This window comes from Haliotis rubra, unplaced genomic scaffold, assembly GCF_003918875.1.
Source record: "Haliotis rubra isolate DU_JTF1 unplaced genomic scaffold, ASM391887v1 Scf42, whole genome shotgun sequence".
In the NCBI taxonomy this organism is placed as follows: Eukaryota; Metazoa; Mollusca; class Gastropoda; order Lepetellida; family Haliotidae; genus Haliotis; species Haliotis rubra.
This window is the reverse complement of record NW_025767102.1, coordinates 3,034,230-3,048,385: the sequence shown is the minus strand read 5'-3', so window position 1 is coordinate 3,048,385 and position 14,156 is coordinate 3,034,230. Positions and strand designations below refer to the sequence as shown.

Below are 14,156 nucleotides of genomic sequence, written 5' to 3'. Positions count from 1 at the left end.
ATAACATGCAGTGGAACAGAGAATTGTTTGATCTGCAGAAGTTGACGTCTGACAAAGCAAACAAAAGCTAAGGAATACGACTTCTATTGATGGTTGGGTATAGGTCCTTATACCGTTGTCAAGTAAGTATATAAGGATCTGTACTAACATGGCTGTTAGACTGTAATAAAGAGGTTGTTATTCGTAAACGTTTGTCTACTTTGAAGAGGAATAGAAAGGAAGTTTGTTTTTGTGTGTGTTGCAGATGATATTGTCTTTGATGTATTCATTGGTTTATGGTTGGTGAAGGTGCTAATGTTACAAAAGCATCACAGAATTGTGAATGGAGAAATCTACACTGAGGTTAACCTGGAGGAAGCTTGAAGGTCAAGTCATTATGATGGCCATAACCTGAGAGGATTCAAGACAATCGTCACAACCATTCTTTGAAATGAAGCACTTATCACTGTTACTAAAACTAATTTATTTATTTTTTCTGTTTCAAAATGTAAAAGAGACATATTTTAAGTATGGTAGTGTAGTGCATAGAGGAAGCGATCTTAAGGCATCAGAACTTGCTTCTCAGATTTATGTCTCAGTTAAGTCAAATCCCAGAGTCGTCCCATTAATAATTCCTGGTCTGTCAGAACCTGTCTAACTTGAATTTAACCCTAAGCTTCTACAGCCTCAAGTATTAACTCTGATTTTTCTCAACATGGATCACCAGAGCGGTGGGGTAGCCTAGTGGATAAAGTGTTTGCGTGTCATGCTGAAGACCTGGGCTCGATTTCCCTCATGGGTAAAATGTGTGATGCCGTTATATAACTGTAATACTGCCCAAAGATAAATAAATAAGTAAATAAATGAATGAATGAATGAATGAATGAATGAATGAATGAATGAATGAATGAATGAATGAATGAATGAATGAATGAATGAATGAATGAATGAATGAATGAATGAATAAATAATAAACTCAGTCACAGCTTGGTTCCCTTTGCCTTTCACCTATCATAACAGATATCAGCTTGATATAATCTAGCACCATTACACTTAGTAGTTCACTGCCAATCACTGATGGTGGAGACAAGCACATCTCACATAAAGAATTACAGCCATGTGAATCTTTTCAATTAAAAATCAACTACAAGAGAAATTTCATAAATACGTAATGTCTCGTACACCACCAGTAATTTACAGCTGCCAGTGTCCGTACACAAGTGGGGCAGTGTGTAAAGTGTGACAGAGGTGCTTCAGTGTAGAGCTCTCACACAGGGGAGATACATTATTTACTGTTTGTAGCATTGTACGCGGAGTGTGTGTAGTCGGGGACCCCATATGTGTCTCTGATACTACCTCTGGTTTGGGTTATGTCTGTTTAAGGGACAGGGGAGTTTTATCTTGTGGACTTTGTACTGGATGGGCAATTATTTTGTATGAGGTCAGTTTTAAGGAGTTTTGTATGTATTTATTTATTTTGATGTGAAGTCATTATATAATATTCCATTATATGTGTCTGTTTAACTTTCTGTAAAACTAATTTATCGTTTCTTAAAATGTTACAAACCTATAGCAAAATGAGAAGCTGAAGTATGAGCATCAGTAATAGGAATGACAAGAGCTGCTTTAGCAAGAAGGCCTGAACAGCGTGAGAGTGTATTATGACTGCCATGAGCAGCTGGAGAAGGAAAATCTGAAGGCCTGACTGTGGCATGAATAGTACAGGTGGCTGTTGCAGGTGCAGCTCTGATACCCAGAGTGTCTGTAGGAGGATCATCTGTAGTAGGAGGGGCTGTAGAGGCCATGACAGGAGATGCTGTAGTTAAAACAACTGTTTGGATCCACTGTAGCACGTGTGGCCATAGCAGGATTAGTGGTAGCTTGATTGGCTGTTGTGATTGGAGCAGGAGAGGCTGTTGATGTTGTAACTGTAGCAAGAGATGCTGTTGATGTTGCAACTGTAGCAAGAGATGCTGTTGATGTTGTGACTGTAGCAAGAGATGCTGTAGAAGTTACGACTGTAGCAGTAGATGCTGTTGATGTTGCAACTGTAGCAGTAGATGCTGTTGATGTTGTGACTGTAGCAAGAGATGCTGTAGAAGTTACGACTGTAGCAGTAGTGACTTTAAAAGGCTGTAATGAAGGTCAAAGCAGAGACTTATTTAAAAACACAACTCACACACTGTGAACTAACTCCAAAACGGATATTTTGTGAACCTCCCTGGGATAATTGTTTATCTTTGTTGCTAGTGGAGGTCGTTCCTCAATGCAGGCCTCCACCAGACAGTCAAAGACACCTTCTGTTTTATCACCATCAGTCAATGTGTTATCAGTCTCTGTGGGAGGTGTATCTCAGTGTGGGGAGTTGGAAGGGTTTTATCGTCATCATAAACAAGTCTGCGGGGATTATGTAACACAAACTTCTCAAGTCAAGTCATTAAGTAATTACCTCATGATGTCGGGTAGAGTTAGAAGCAGATTGCTCAGTGAGGTTGACATTAGAGAATGGGCAGGCTGGTTGTTATGTAATCCCCACTTAGTCAATATTGATGTTGTCAAGGATAGGTCTGAGATAGCTTGGATGATGTCAGTGGTGATTGTGGTGTCACATAGTGTGGCCACTTTCTGATGGTTGTCGGTTCCTTTGATCTAAGGAAGGACGTGTATGATTATCAGTTTGTGTGGAGACCTTGAACTTAGCCAAAATGTGGAGGTAAGCTGATATGACCAATGTAGGAACTTCTCAGGTCTAGTGACCTTAGGGGTGGTGAGGTGGCTTTGGGTTCAAGTGATGGTTGGGTTGGTCATTGTAAAATCTCAGGTTGAAATGCCTATATAATTACAGGACGTGAAGTCCATTCTTTTGGTCCCGTATTAATGGACAGCCATGATATTGCTGGAATATTGCCAAAAGTGGCGCAAAACCCATCTCACTCTCTATTCATGGTTTGCTAGAATATTGATAAAGAAGTACAACTTGTCACTAAGCCAGTCCACAGTCAATATTCAGAAAAAAAAATTCCTGCAAGTACAATTAAAAGATTCTTTGGGGCAGTTTCCTCAGGTTTTAGGTACTGTCAGTACCATCTGTTCTTTTGGTGATGGGTACTTGTTGTTGTCTTGTGGCCTCTGGCAGCACATATGGGTCTTCAAGATTGACCTAGTCGTTCTCCTTGGTCTGACTCATCATAATGTCCTTAATCTTGACGTCATGCTGAAGACTTGTTTGATTCCCCATATTGGTGAAGCCCATTTCTGGTGTCCCCTACAGTCATATTTCTGGAATATTGCGAGAGGCATTGTAAAACTTAACTTACTCCTTATTCTTTTCTTTTGGCAAAATGGTAAGCCTCTGGAGCCAGCTGAAGTGATGGGACAGAAAATGTTGTAAGCAGCCCAATGTATCTCATACGAGAGCTGACGGGGCCGTGGGGTAGCCTAATGGTTAAAGCATTGGCTCATCACGCCGAAGACCCGGTTCGAATCCCCACATGGGCACAATGTGTGAAGCCCATTTCTGGTGTCCCCCGCCGTGATGTTGCTGGAATATTGCTAAAAGCGTAAAGCCAAACTCAGTCAGTCAGTCAGTCATACGAGCTGACTAAAAATGGGATCTGATGGCTTCGTCACTTGTGCTGTTGTCTGAGTGCTCATGCTATTAACCACATGCCAAGACATGCTGTCAGGATTACAGCCCAAAATATACAGGCTACCAGAATATACAGGCTACCACAATATACCAGGGACTTTTGTATGTTATACACATACCTAGTCATGATGGACTATTCACTAATGCCTTCCCTAAGGCATTCAGTCTCCACTGACCTCCTCTGATCTCCATCCTCCTTCTGCCTGACAGGTTGTGCAATGTTAAAGAGATCTCTCTCCTCTGGCCTGTGACATAAGGCTTGTGTGATTAGCTGTACATGGGTGGGTATGTTGGTGTTAGATAGAGATAGATCTGTCCAAGATAGCTCACAGTGTTTCTTTAGTCAGGATTTCACAGCCATTAGACTGTCATTAATCCAGAATCCGTTGAGCCAGGAACTGAGTGATGGGATAAATGGACAGGTATTTTGTTTGGGTAATTGGCGTCTACAGGATTTTGGTGTATTTGATAACAAGATGTCTTATTCCACAGCCTGATGTCAGTTTTCTGAAGAACTTTTAAGATGTTTGAATGTAAGAATTCTGCTTATTGTTGCTTATTCCCTTAAATATTTTGCATATACTACAATAATCCTAGAAGTACAAAACCAATTTTACTTTTATAACAAATAATTAGAAGAAATAGCATTTCCCAACTGCAGTGGGTTATAGGGGGGATGTCATCTTACATTTGAACAGATCAGCTTTGTGTACCATATGAAGCTTATCATGTAAATACTTTTGGAGAGTGGAGCCTTATGTGTGAAAACATATTCCCAAACTTTTTCTTTGTTAATAAAATGTGTTTAAATCAAATCATCCAGATCATCCATCATGTTTGATTTGCTTACTTTTTCATCCCAGTTGCCAAATGTAAAAAATGATGTTTGAGGATTGAGGAGAAAAGCTGAAAGAATTGGTGGATCTGTCTGAGTTAAAATTTCATGAATGTCGGTATATCTTGATGGATAAAATAATTCAGTGACCAATCTGTCTTGAGCAACTACTGAATGTAAGCCTGTTTTATATGCTTCTTAAAAATACAGCTAACATTAAAAACCTATGTGTGAGGCCATTGCCATAAAACTGTCACTGTATTGGTTGTCTCATGGCCAACATCATGGAAAGCTGTACCAATCCAGTTTTCAGCCCGTGCACCAACCCTGATATTGACATTGGGCTTCTCAAGTCAATTACTAGCTGATATGTACACCATACACGCTATGATCTGACAGTGAGTGATCAGTTTCACGACATGTGTTGCACATTTCATATCTGATCCATCACATGACATGTACATTGCTACAGGTGCAGCCATGACGAGGTTACTGTTTCATGATGGCACATGATCGAACTATCGTGTTTTAATGTTTTTATCATAATTTGATTGTATGGGGTGTAATCTAGAAATTGTTCCCTCTTTGCCTCGAGGGATTATGGCTTGCAGAAAAAGATTGATATGTTGTTTGATGTTTTTCTGAATTTATGAAAATAGAATCTTGTCAGGAAGCAATTATATTACAAATGAATAAGAATGTTAACTTTTTGTAAAAGTATTTGTCAATATATTGTGTTAAGCTATGAGGCTAGAATCTATTATAGCTTGCGCTGTGTACAAGAAGATACATACTCAGTCTTTCTGAAATTCCTCTCCAACAATGTGTAAAAATGAAGATACCAGTACCTATTTTTCAAGTAAACTGTCTTTTTATCAGAATGACGTTCCTTCATAACCAAATTTCAAGAGATTTCATGTCATCATCATCAAATTTACCCAGGTTGTAAATTTTTTTCTGAGATTAGGTTTCAGATGGTGGATTTGCACATGTTTCAGAAGATATGATCTGAACCAAATTTTTGACTGCCTTGGTGTGAAATATCTCTGGATAGCAAATCGATGTGTCAATCAGTTGACAGTAATTAGCATGCCAGTATTTACACTTGATATAAGAGGAGGAATAATGGCACATTTGTAAGGCAAGAACACTTACAGGGATATGTACTTGTTATTCCTTGGACATATGTAAAATAAGACAATTTTTAAACTGTTGTTAAGTTAGACAGTTAAGTAAACCATCTTTTACAAAGCTAACCAAGCCACTTCTGATTTCTAGAGAACAATAGGAGTCATTGTACCAGTAATGGCTGCAGGCTCTCACAAGTGAAATTAAGAAGTTTTGATTGATTATCAGTAAAAAGGATGTAATAATTCTCTTTCAAACCTTTTAGAGTGACTATAAAGTCTGAACGATCAACTGTGATTACTCTGTGTCAGGACCAGGAACATGACAAGGATGTATTCTCAAGGGCTGGTTTTTTTAAAGGAACAATATGAAATGTCATATATCTCATGGGACATTTTCATAATTGTACAGGATTATTTCAGGATAATTCATTTTTTAATCTCATATACTTTTTAGCTTTTAGGATAAATTACTGTTCCACCTTGTTTGAACGTAGTTACGAAGCCATTTCCTTATTAGGCTGTCATAAGGTCCTGGGTTGAAAGGGGAGCAATTAATATCACCTGTCATTGTTTTTATCAAAGGGAGGGGTGAGTGTTGTCAATATCGCTATCGACATCAGCTCATTACAGAGACATTACTATGTGGTATAGTAACAGCTGGGTATCGACAAGGTTACTGTGTTATCAGACCTTGTCATTACCACTTGGGCGAGGTGAGACATAGAGGATGATAAGGTCTTGAATGGCTTTACCTGAGTTAGTGAGTTGGGTTCAACACCTTTTGAAAAGTATTCCTGTAATATAACGCCATTATATTTTCTGAGAACACCCTGCATTCACTGACTCTTCTTGGTGGTGGTGGCGGTAGCCTAGTGGTTAAAGGTTTCGCTCATCTTGATGAAGACCTGGGTTCAATTCCCCATACCTCGGTACACAGGGAAAGAAACCTTTCAAAATTTCCCACCAGGACCAGTGAGTGGACAATAATTAGTGGTCCTGTCTGTACTTCACTGGTCCCGAAATAACATTCGTAGCTTTACCTAACTATCAATACAAAATTCACTGGCCACCAAGACCACTGCAAACGTATCATTTCTTGGCCCCGACGAATTTTTACTGACCATGGGCCAGGGACCACAGGACCAGCATAAATTTTGCACATGGGTACAATGTGAAGCCCATTTTTGGTGTCCTGTGCTGTGATATTGCTGGAATATTGCTAAAAGTGGTCAAGCCCATACTCACTCATCTGGGATGCGGCTGTAGGGAATGATTCTGTACAAAATAACTGATACTACTCCGAGAGTCTGGTTCTTTATTTACTGGTCATTGTAGTGTTAAAACTGAATTATCAAAGTAGTTGGTATTCTTAATAGACCCATTAAGCTGATAGAGTTTAACAAGACAAAATCTAACAAAACCGGCCCATTAATGTTTCGAGAATGGTACATAAAGGTAAGAATTTATGTATGTCAACTTCTTTATCATGAGGAACATAACATTTCGGTGTATATTGTTACGCATTCATCAATACCTGATGAACCAGGAAGAATATACTCTGAAACATTGTTTTTCTCATAATTCACCTGCCTGAGAAAGGAGTAAGAATACACTCCAAAACTGTCATTTTATTCATAATATAGAAGTTGACATCCATAAATTCTTACATTTTATGTGTATCACTTCTAAATGCCGTGTGGGTAGCCTAGTGGTTAAAGGTGGCGGTAGCCTAGTGGTTAAAGGTTTCGTTCATCTTGATGAAGACCTGGGTTCAATTCCCCATACCTCGGTACACAGGGAAAGAAACCTTTCAAAATTTCCCACCAGAACCAGTGAGTGGACAATAATTAGTGGTCCTGTCTGTACTTCACTGGTCCCCAAATAACATTCGTAGCTTTACCTAACTATCAATACAAAAGTCACTGGCCACCAAGACCACTGCAAACGTATCATTTATTGGTCCCTATGATTTTTTACAGACCAGGGACCACAGGACCAGTGTAAATTTTGCACATGGGTACAATGTGTGAAGCCCATTTCTAGTGTCCTGCGCTGTGATATTGCTGGAATATTGCTAAAAGTGGTCAAGCTCATACTCACTCATCTGGGATGCGGCTGTAGAGAATGATTCTATATAATAACTGATACTACTCCGAGGGTCTGGTTCTTTATTTACTGGTCATTGTAGTGTTAAAACTGAATTATCAAAGTAGTTGGTATTCTTAATAGACCCATTAAGCTGATAGAGTTTAACAAGACAAAATCTAACAAAACCGCCCATTAATGTTTCGAGAATGGTACATAAAGGTAAGAATTTATGTATGTCAACTTCTTTATCATGAGGAACATAACATTTCGGTGTATATTGTTACGCATTCATCAATACCTGATGAACCAGGAAGAATATACTCTGAAACATTGTTTTTCTCATAATTCACCTGCCTGAGAAAGGAGTAAGAATACACTCCAAACTGTCATTTTATTCATAATATAGAAGTTGACATCCATAAATTCTTACATTTTATGTGTATCACTTCTAAATGCCGTGGGGCGGTGGGGTAGCCTAGTGGTTAAAGCGTTCGCTCGTCACGCCAAAGGACTGGGTTCGATTCCCCACATGGGTACATTGTGTGAAGCTCATTTCTGGTGTCCTCCGCCGTGATATTGCTGGAATATTGCTAAAAACGGCGTAAAACCAAACTCATTCACTCACTCTAAATGCCGTTCAAGGACTGAATGGTACAGTAAATCAGACACATGCTTTCCATTGGATTATATGTTTTGCGAAAAACATAGGAGCTTTGGGGTAGCCTGCAGGTGGAAGCAATCGTTCATCATGATAAAATCCGGGATTTAATTCCCAAGATGCCCATTTCTTGTGATATTGCTGGAATATTGCCCAATGTGGCATAAAACCAAACTCGCTTGCCACTAAAGTAGGACATGAAGATCAGTCAACGATAAAACATTTTGTCTGAAACAACATTTACTGTGGCTGCAGTCACATGGTATAAAGCCACCTGATTGGTTCATAGTGTAATATACACATCAACCATATGTCCTCTCCTCAAGTGGCATTGAAGGATCAACAAGCCCTTGATATTGACGACACTGATAACATGAACAGATACACATGACACTTGCTGTAACAGATGATGGGATCGCTATAGACAACACCCTGTCAGTTACTGCTTTGAAATGGAGGTGTACAGACAAGCTCTTGTACAGTTTGAGAGGAAAACTGTACATTTGATGCAGACCAGTTATAGACATGACAGTGAGTGAGCATTGGATGGTATTTCAGTTATATCATTGTCTCAGCCTAATGAATGGACAGTGAGGCCATCCATCCATCCATCCATCCATCTTTCATTCCTTCCTTCAATCATCCTTTCCATCCATCCATCTGTCTGTCCATCCAGCCTTCTTTCCTTCACTCCATCCATCCATCCATCCATCTGTCTGTCCATCCATCCAGCCTTCATTCCATCCATCCATCTGCCTATCCATCCATCAATCTATCCATCCATCCTTCCAACCATCCATCATCCATCCATCTGTCTATCCATCCACCCATCCATCCTCCCTTTACTCTATCCATCCATCCATCCAGTTAGAAGTCTAGAAGTTTCACTCTATGCCAGAAACATTTGAGTCTGCGGAACTCCGCCCATGACAAAGGTTTTTGTACATTTTAGTTTGTCTTAATGAATTGTTGTTATCAGTAGAACCAAAAAGGCTGAACAGAGTTTTATTTGACTTCGTTCTAGAGATTAAAGACATATACTGATTTTTGCAAGTGGTGTCTTAAAGACACAATGTTTTCCATTGTAGAGATGTATATTAGGGTATCTGTTAAGAGTATTACATAGTCCGTCTGGACAGGATCCATATCTTATGTGATCCAGTTCTCTCTGGGGTCTGATGTCATTTATCGGTAAAGAATATTATTGGATGCAACAAAATTGCAGTTTTCTCATGGGTCACTTTTCTGCTATTGGCAGAGATTTAATAGTTCTGGAAATAGTTCTGTTGCTTTTATCTTTTACGTGATGCATGTGGAATGATATATGGCATCATGTTAAGAGCTCTGTTGGTCACATGAAGTATTCCATTTCATGATGGTGTTTTATCTTAAATACCGTCACTTGGACTTTGAAAACAACATAACAGCATGTTGTTGTTCTTCTTGATCATGTTGTGTATCTCTGTGTATAGTAATAACTGTATGACATATACTGAGGGAAAAAATAACGGATCACATGTAAGGACAAGTATTCCTTTATTTTTTCCAATGTTTCTTCACAAGCTTTGTATCCCATAGGTTGTGAAGAAACCTGGAAAAAAATAAGGGAACACTTGTGCTTTCATGTGATCCGTTATTTTTTTCCCTCAGTATATATTTTGATATAAGCATCTTCTTAGTATTTTGTGGGGTTTTAAGGGATTTGTGGCTCTGATAGAATAGTTCATTTCAGCAGCATGTTGCAGAATATCTGCTGATAGCTAAATAACATGCACAGCAATGGGCTGTATAAACATCCACCTGTTGGGGTTCTATGTTTGATTTGATATCCTCATGTTGCGATGACTATCATCATAATCATAGTTATGGAGAATCCAAACAGAGTCTACTCAGTTTGATAACTACATTGTTTTAAATGCTGTCAATTTTGGACCTTAAAGTTTAGGCATGAAAAAGAGAAATATTCATAATTTGCTGAAAATACATTTGCCTGAACAAAATTGTTTGTAATTATTTTGTTTTGTATAATTCACAGATCCAATTAATGGTAAGTAATGTGTGTAGTGATGATGCATATTATTTGTTTACTCACCTCCTGAGAAATAACTCACATTGATCCATGTTATGAAATCCCCCTGTTATATATGTATCTTATATCTTGTTTGTCGTGGCATGGTCATATGTAAAATTCACAATTGATATATATGCACATTTATTAACCAATAGTACACCTGTTTCTAGATATCTAACCACTTTCGTGAACACCCATTTAATTGACTTTAGTTGTTAATATGATGTATTTATGTAAATATCTATACCACATCTACAAATGATTAATAAAATACTATATTAATCTTGTCCAAATAATACAAACACATATTATATGATTAATCACTGTACATACACAAAAAACAATTCTTGACATTTAGGCAACAAAATTGCCCCTTGTGCCCATTCTGACAATATAATGATATCTTTGATAAATGAAGAGTTCTCAACGATAAACATGTACAGAAATAAAACTTTGTAGAACTAGAAAAATGTGTCTAGAATCATAAAAAAATGATAATTTTGTATTTTTGAATTGCAATTCTAGAGAGGCTGAAAAAGGAAGAAGTAGTCTTCTAGCATACAATGTTTCAATCAATATTTGTTTGAAATTTTCATACCACGCAGTTACTAAGCACTGAAACATGAGCATGTGTCCCACTTCCCTACATTTTAAAGCACAATGGACTAAAATGAACATGAGATGAACATCTGAGGAAATGAGCTTTTGGTCTGACCTTGGTTAGGGCGCTTCCATTGAGACCTTAATGGCGCTTTACAAGGGGACTAAAAATAAGACCTCGAAAGGCACTCCAAATGATACCTCCAAGCGGTAAGGGTCTGTTCCACAAAGAGATTGTAGCGCTTCAACAGTCAGAATTCTATTGTAAAGTGTGTGTGAAGATCGTCTTGGAGCTCTCTGTACAGACCCCTACATCATGGCATCGAATCCTGATGCTTAATCCAGGACAAATAAGGCAGATGAATATAAATACATGCAGATTATTAATCATGCACCAAGCACAGATATTACTTCGCGAAATATGCTGTTACATATGTAAGACAATGATTCAATCGTTATCCACTCACTTTCTTGGCCCCTCTGCTATGTATACTTCAGGTTCCTTGTTCTTCAACTGGCCTTCAACTGTTGCAGACATTCAGAGTCTATGTCGAATTTTACACTTCGAAGTTTAGAACATGCTAAAAATGCTCTGAGACATTGTACAGTTGATGTATATTTGTGAAAAGGGGAGACTTTTTGCAAGTATGAAAACCTTTGAATATTTGACAGGGATTTACATCTACTTTGTTGCATTCCTGACACTTAGAGGGATCAGGACAGGATCTTTGGCATTCTTCTAACGATAGCTCACAGAATGTATTGTACTTGTTGATCTCCTTGTGAGGATCGTTTGGGCTTACAAGTACAAAGCCAAAGAGATGTCAGCGTTTGTCTTCTCAGTTGATGTTACTCAGACCATGGACATATAATCCATTCACATTGAAATTAGATATCACAGATATTGGAATTCATCCAATTATTAGCATTAACAAGATAGGACAAAGACAAGCACCACGTTGCAGGCCAGGTATTTGAAAATTAAGTTTCTTAAACACTTTGAGGAAAGTATCGGTACTTGGTTCATTCAGAATAAAAGTATGTAAACTTTATTCATGTTGTGTCATTTTGAAATTGGATCTTTATGGAACCATGCAAGTTCAATTCTTACCTACAAATGTTAGGGCAAAGGAAGCAACTTGCTGTCGTCCAACTATTTTAAGTTTAATTTCTGTGATGTTGTACTGGATTGCCCACACAGAACTATTGCCTTAGGTGCCTCAAGAGAAGTACTCACTGTCTGTAGAGGAGGTCTCACTGCATTCAGAATGGCACTGTAAAAACGTTATTTATGAAGTGTCATACTGAAATTAGATATCTATTCACCTATGCAGATTTACTTCTTGCAATAAAATGATGGGGCAAAAGGAAGCATCTTGCTGCAGTCAAGATATTAGAGAATTAATTTGTCAGTCATTTTACTGTGAGGGACTACTTTATGCATTCAGAACGAACAGTGGAAACTTGATTGATGTTGTGTCATATGGAAATGAGATATTTTTAGCTATGTAAATTAATTCTTTTGCATTAATATGACAGGGTAAAAGGAAGTTACTTGCTGCAATCCATTTTTAAAAAGTATGTTTCTTTAATGTCATTTTACTTTTGGGGAAGTACTTTATGCATTCAGAATGAAACTATCAAAACTTGATGTTTGTAGTGTCATGTTTTCATAGGGTCAGCAGCAGCTTTCATAGGGTCAAAAGGATCACCTTGCTGCAGTCTTGAAGTCTTGAATGTTATGGACCCTTTGAGGAAGTACCGTCTGATTTTCAAATGAAACAAGGCTTGAGTTATGTAATACTGGTATATCAAAGCCTTATCTGAAAGAGGAAATGTCACAACAGGGTTTAATTTTGATTTCATTTATATAAGTTACTTTTAAAGAAAAAGTTCAAAAACTAAAATATAATTCTGCACCTACTGCAAACATTCTGTTTCTATTTTCGTTATTACTCATAAACAAAAAGTTGAAGAAAATACGTAATGATAAACCTCTTGCAAACATTCTATTTCTATTTTATAATTACTGTTGATTTGAAACAGATCTTGATACATATCAGTTTATAGTTATGTGTAACTTGGGAGCTTCAGAGCCTGTATAGTTGAGGTATCATCTTTTTTATGTCAGTTTCATTGTTTGTTACAGTTATCAATTGCCTGCTTATCTTACACAGCATGCAATAAATTGTGTGCAAATACTTGCTAAAGTGGAACATTCTGCAGATTGTCAGTGTCTTAGCAATTTCTAAAAATGGACATTTTTATCTTTGTTTTAATTTAACATGGCAGACTTTAAGCAATGCATCAGGTTTGGGTTTCCAAACAATTGTTTGAAATAGGATTTGTAACATTCCTCTCATGAAGGTGCAGTGAATGTTAGGTGTCTATTTCCTGGGTCCTGTCAATCATCTGATGTGTGTGGAATTGAGTGATTCTAGAGCTTGCAACTGTTTCAACCTTAATGTAACTTTACTATTACATCTAGGAGTCGCTTAAAATATTTTTCATTACATTTATTGAAAGGATTCCAAACTGATTTGAATTTTTATGTGCAATATTTAGATATTATTTTCATGAAATTTTTATTTAACTTATTAGAATCCATGTGAAATTATTTTTCTATAATTGAGAAAAACGGTTTTCATATATTTATTTTCATTTCCTTAGATATACAATTCAATACAAATTAAGAGATGACATGTAAGATAAATTAGATAAAAAATATAGAAAAGTGAAGAAGCATCATTGTTTTAACTAAAAAACACTTCCATTGGAAAACAAATTAAAACACCAAAAATCAAAAGAAATATCAGTATGACTTATATCTTATGAACTTAATGTTACAGCATCTTTTCCTGTTTGTGAAGAATAAGAGAAAATAAATGGCAGTGTTAGGTCCACTCAAACAGCGATCAGTAAATACTGGTCTTGACTTGTAAACGGTATATTTGTTGTCATGGATCTCCCTGCTGAGGTTATATATAATGTGAAATTGACGACCAGAGAGGATGTCCGGTGTTTGGTGTATACATTGACCACTGATCAAATGACACATGTCCTCGTCCCAGGGAAGTTAGAGACAAATCATGAACACTTTACCCTCATAGATCAGGAATAAGATGATAAAGGCTGCTAAGAATGTT

General features: G+C 37.5%; 1 protein-coding gene across 1 annotated transcript in view; it reads left to right on the top strand.

Moving 5' to 3' along the window:
- The window catches only part of LOC124288524 (muscle M-line assembly protein unc-89-like), a 185,524-nt gene that overhangs the window by 113,893 nt on the left and 57,475 nt on the right, over positions 1 to 14,156 (top strand). The gene's annotated exons all lie outside the window — the stretch shown is intronic.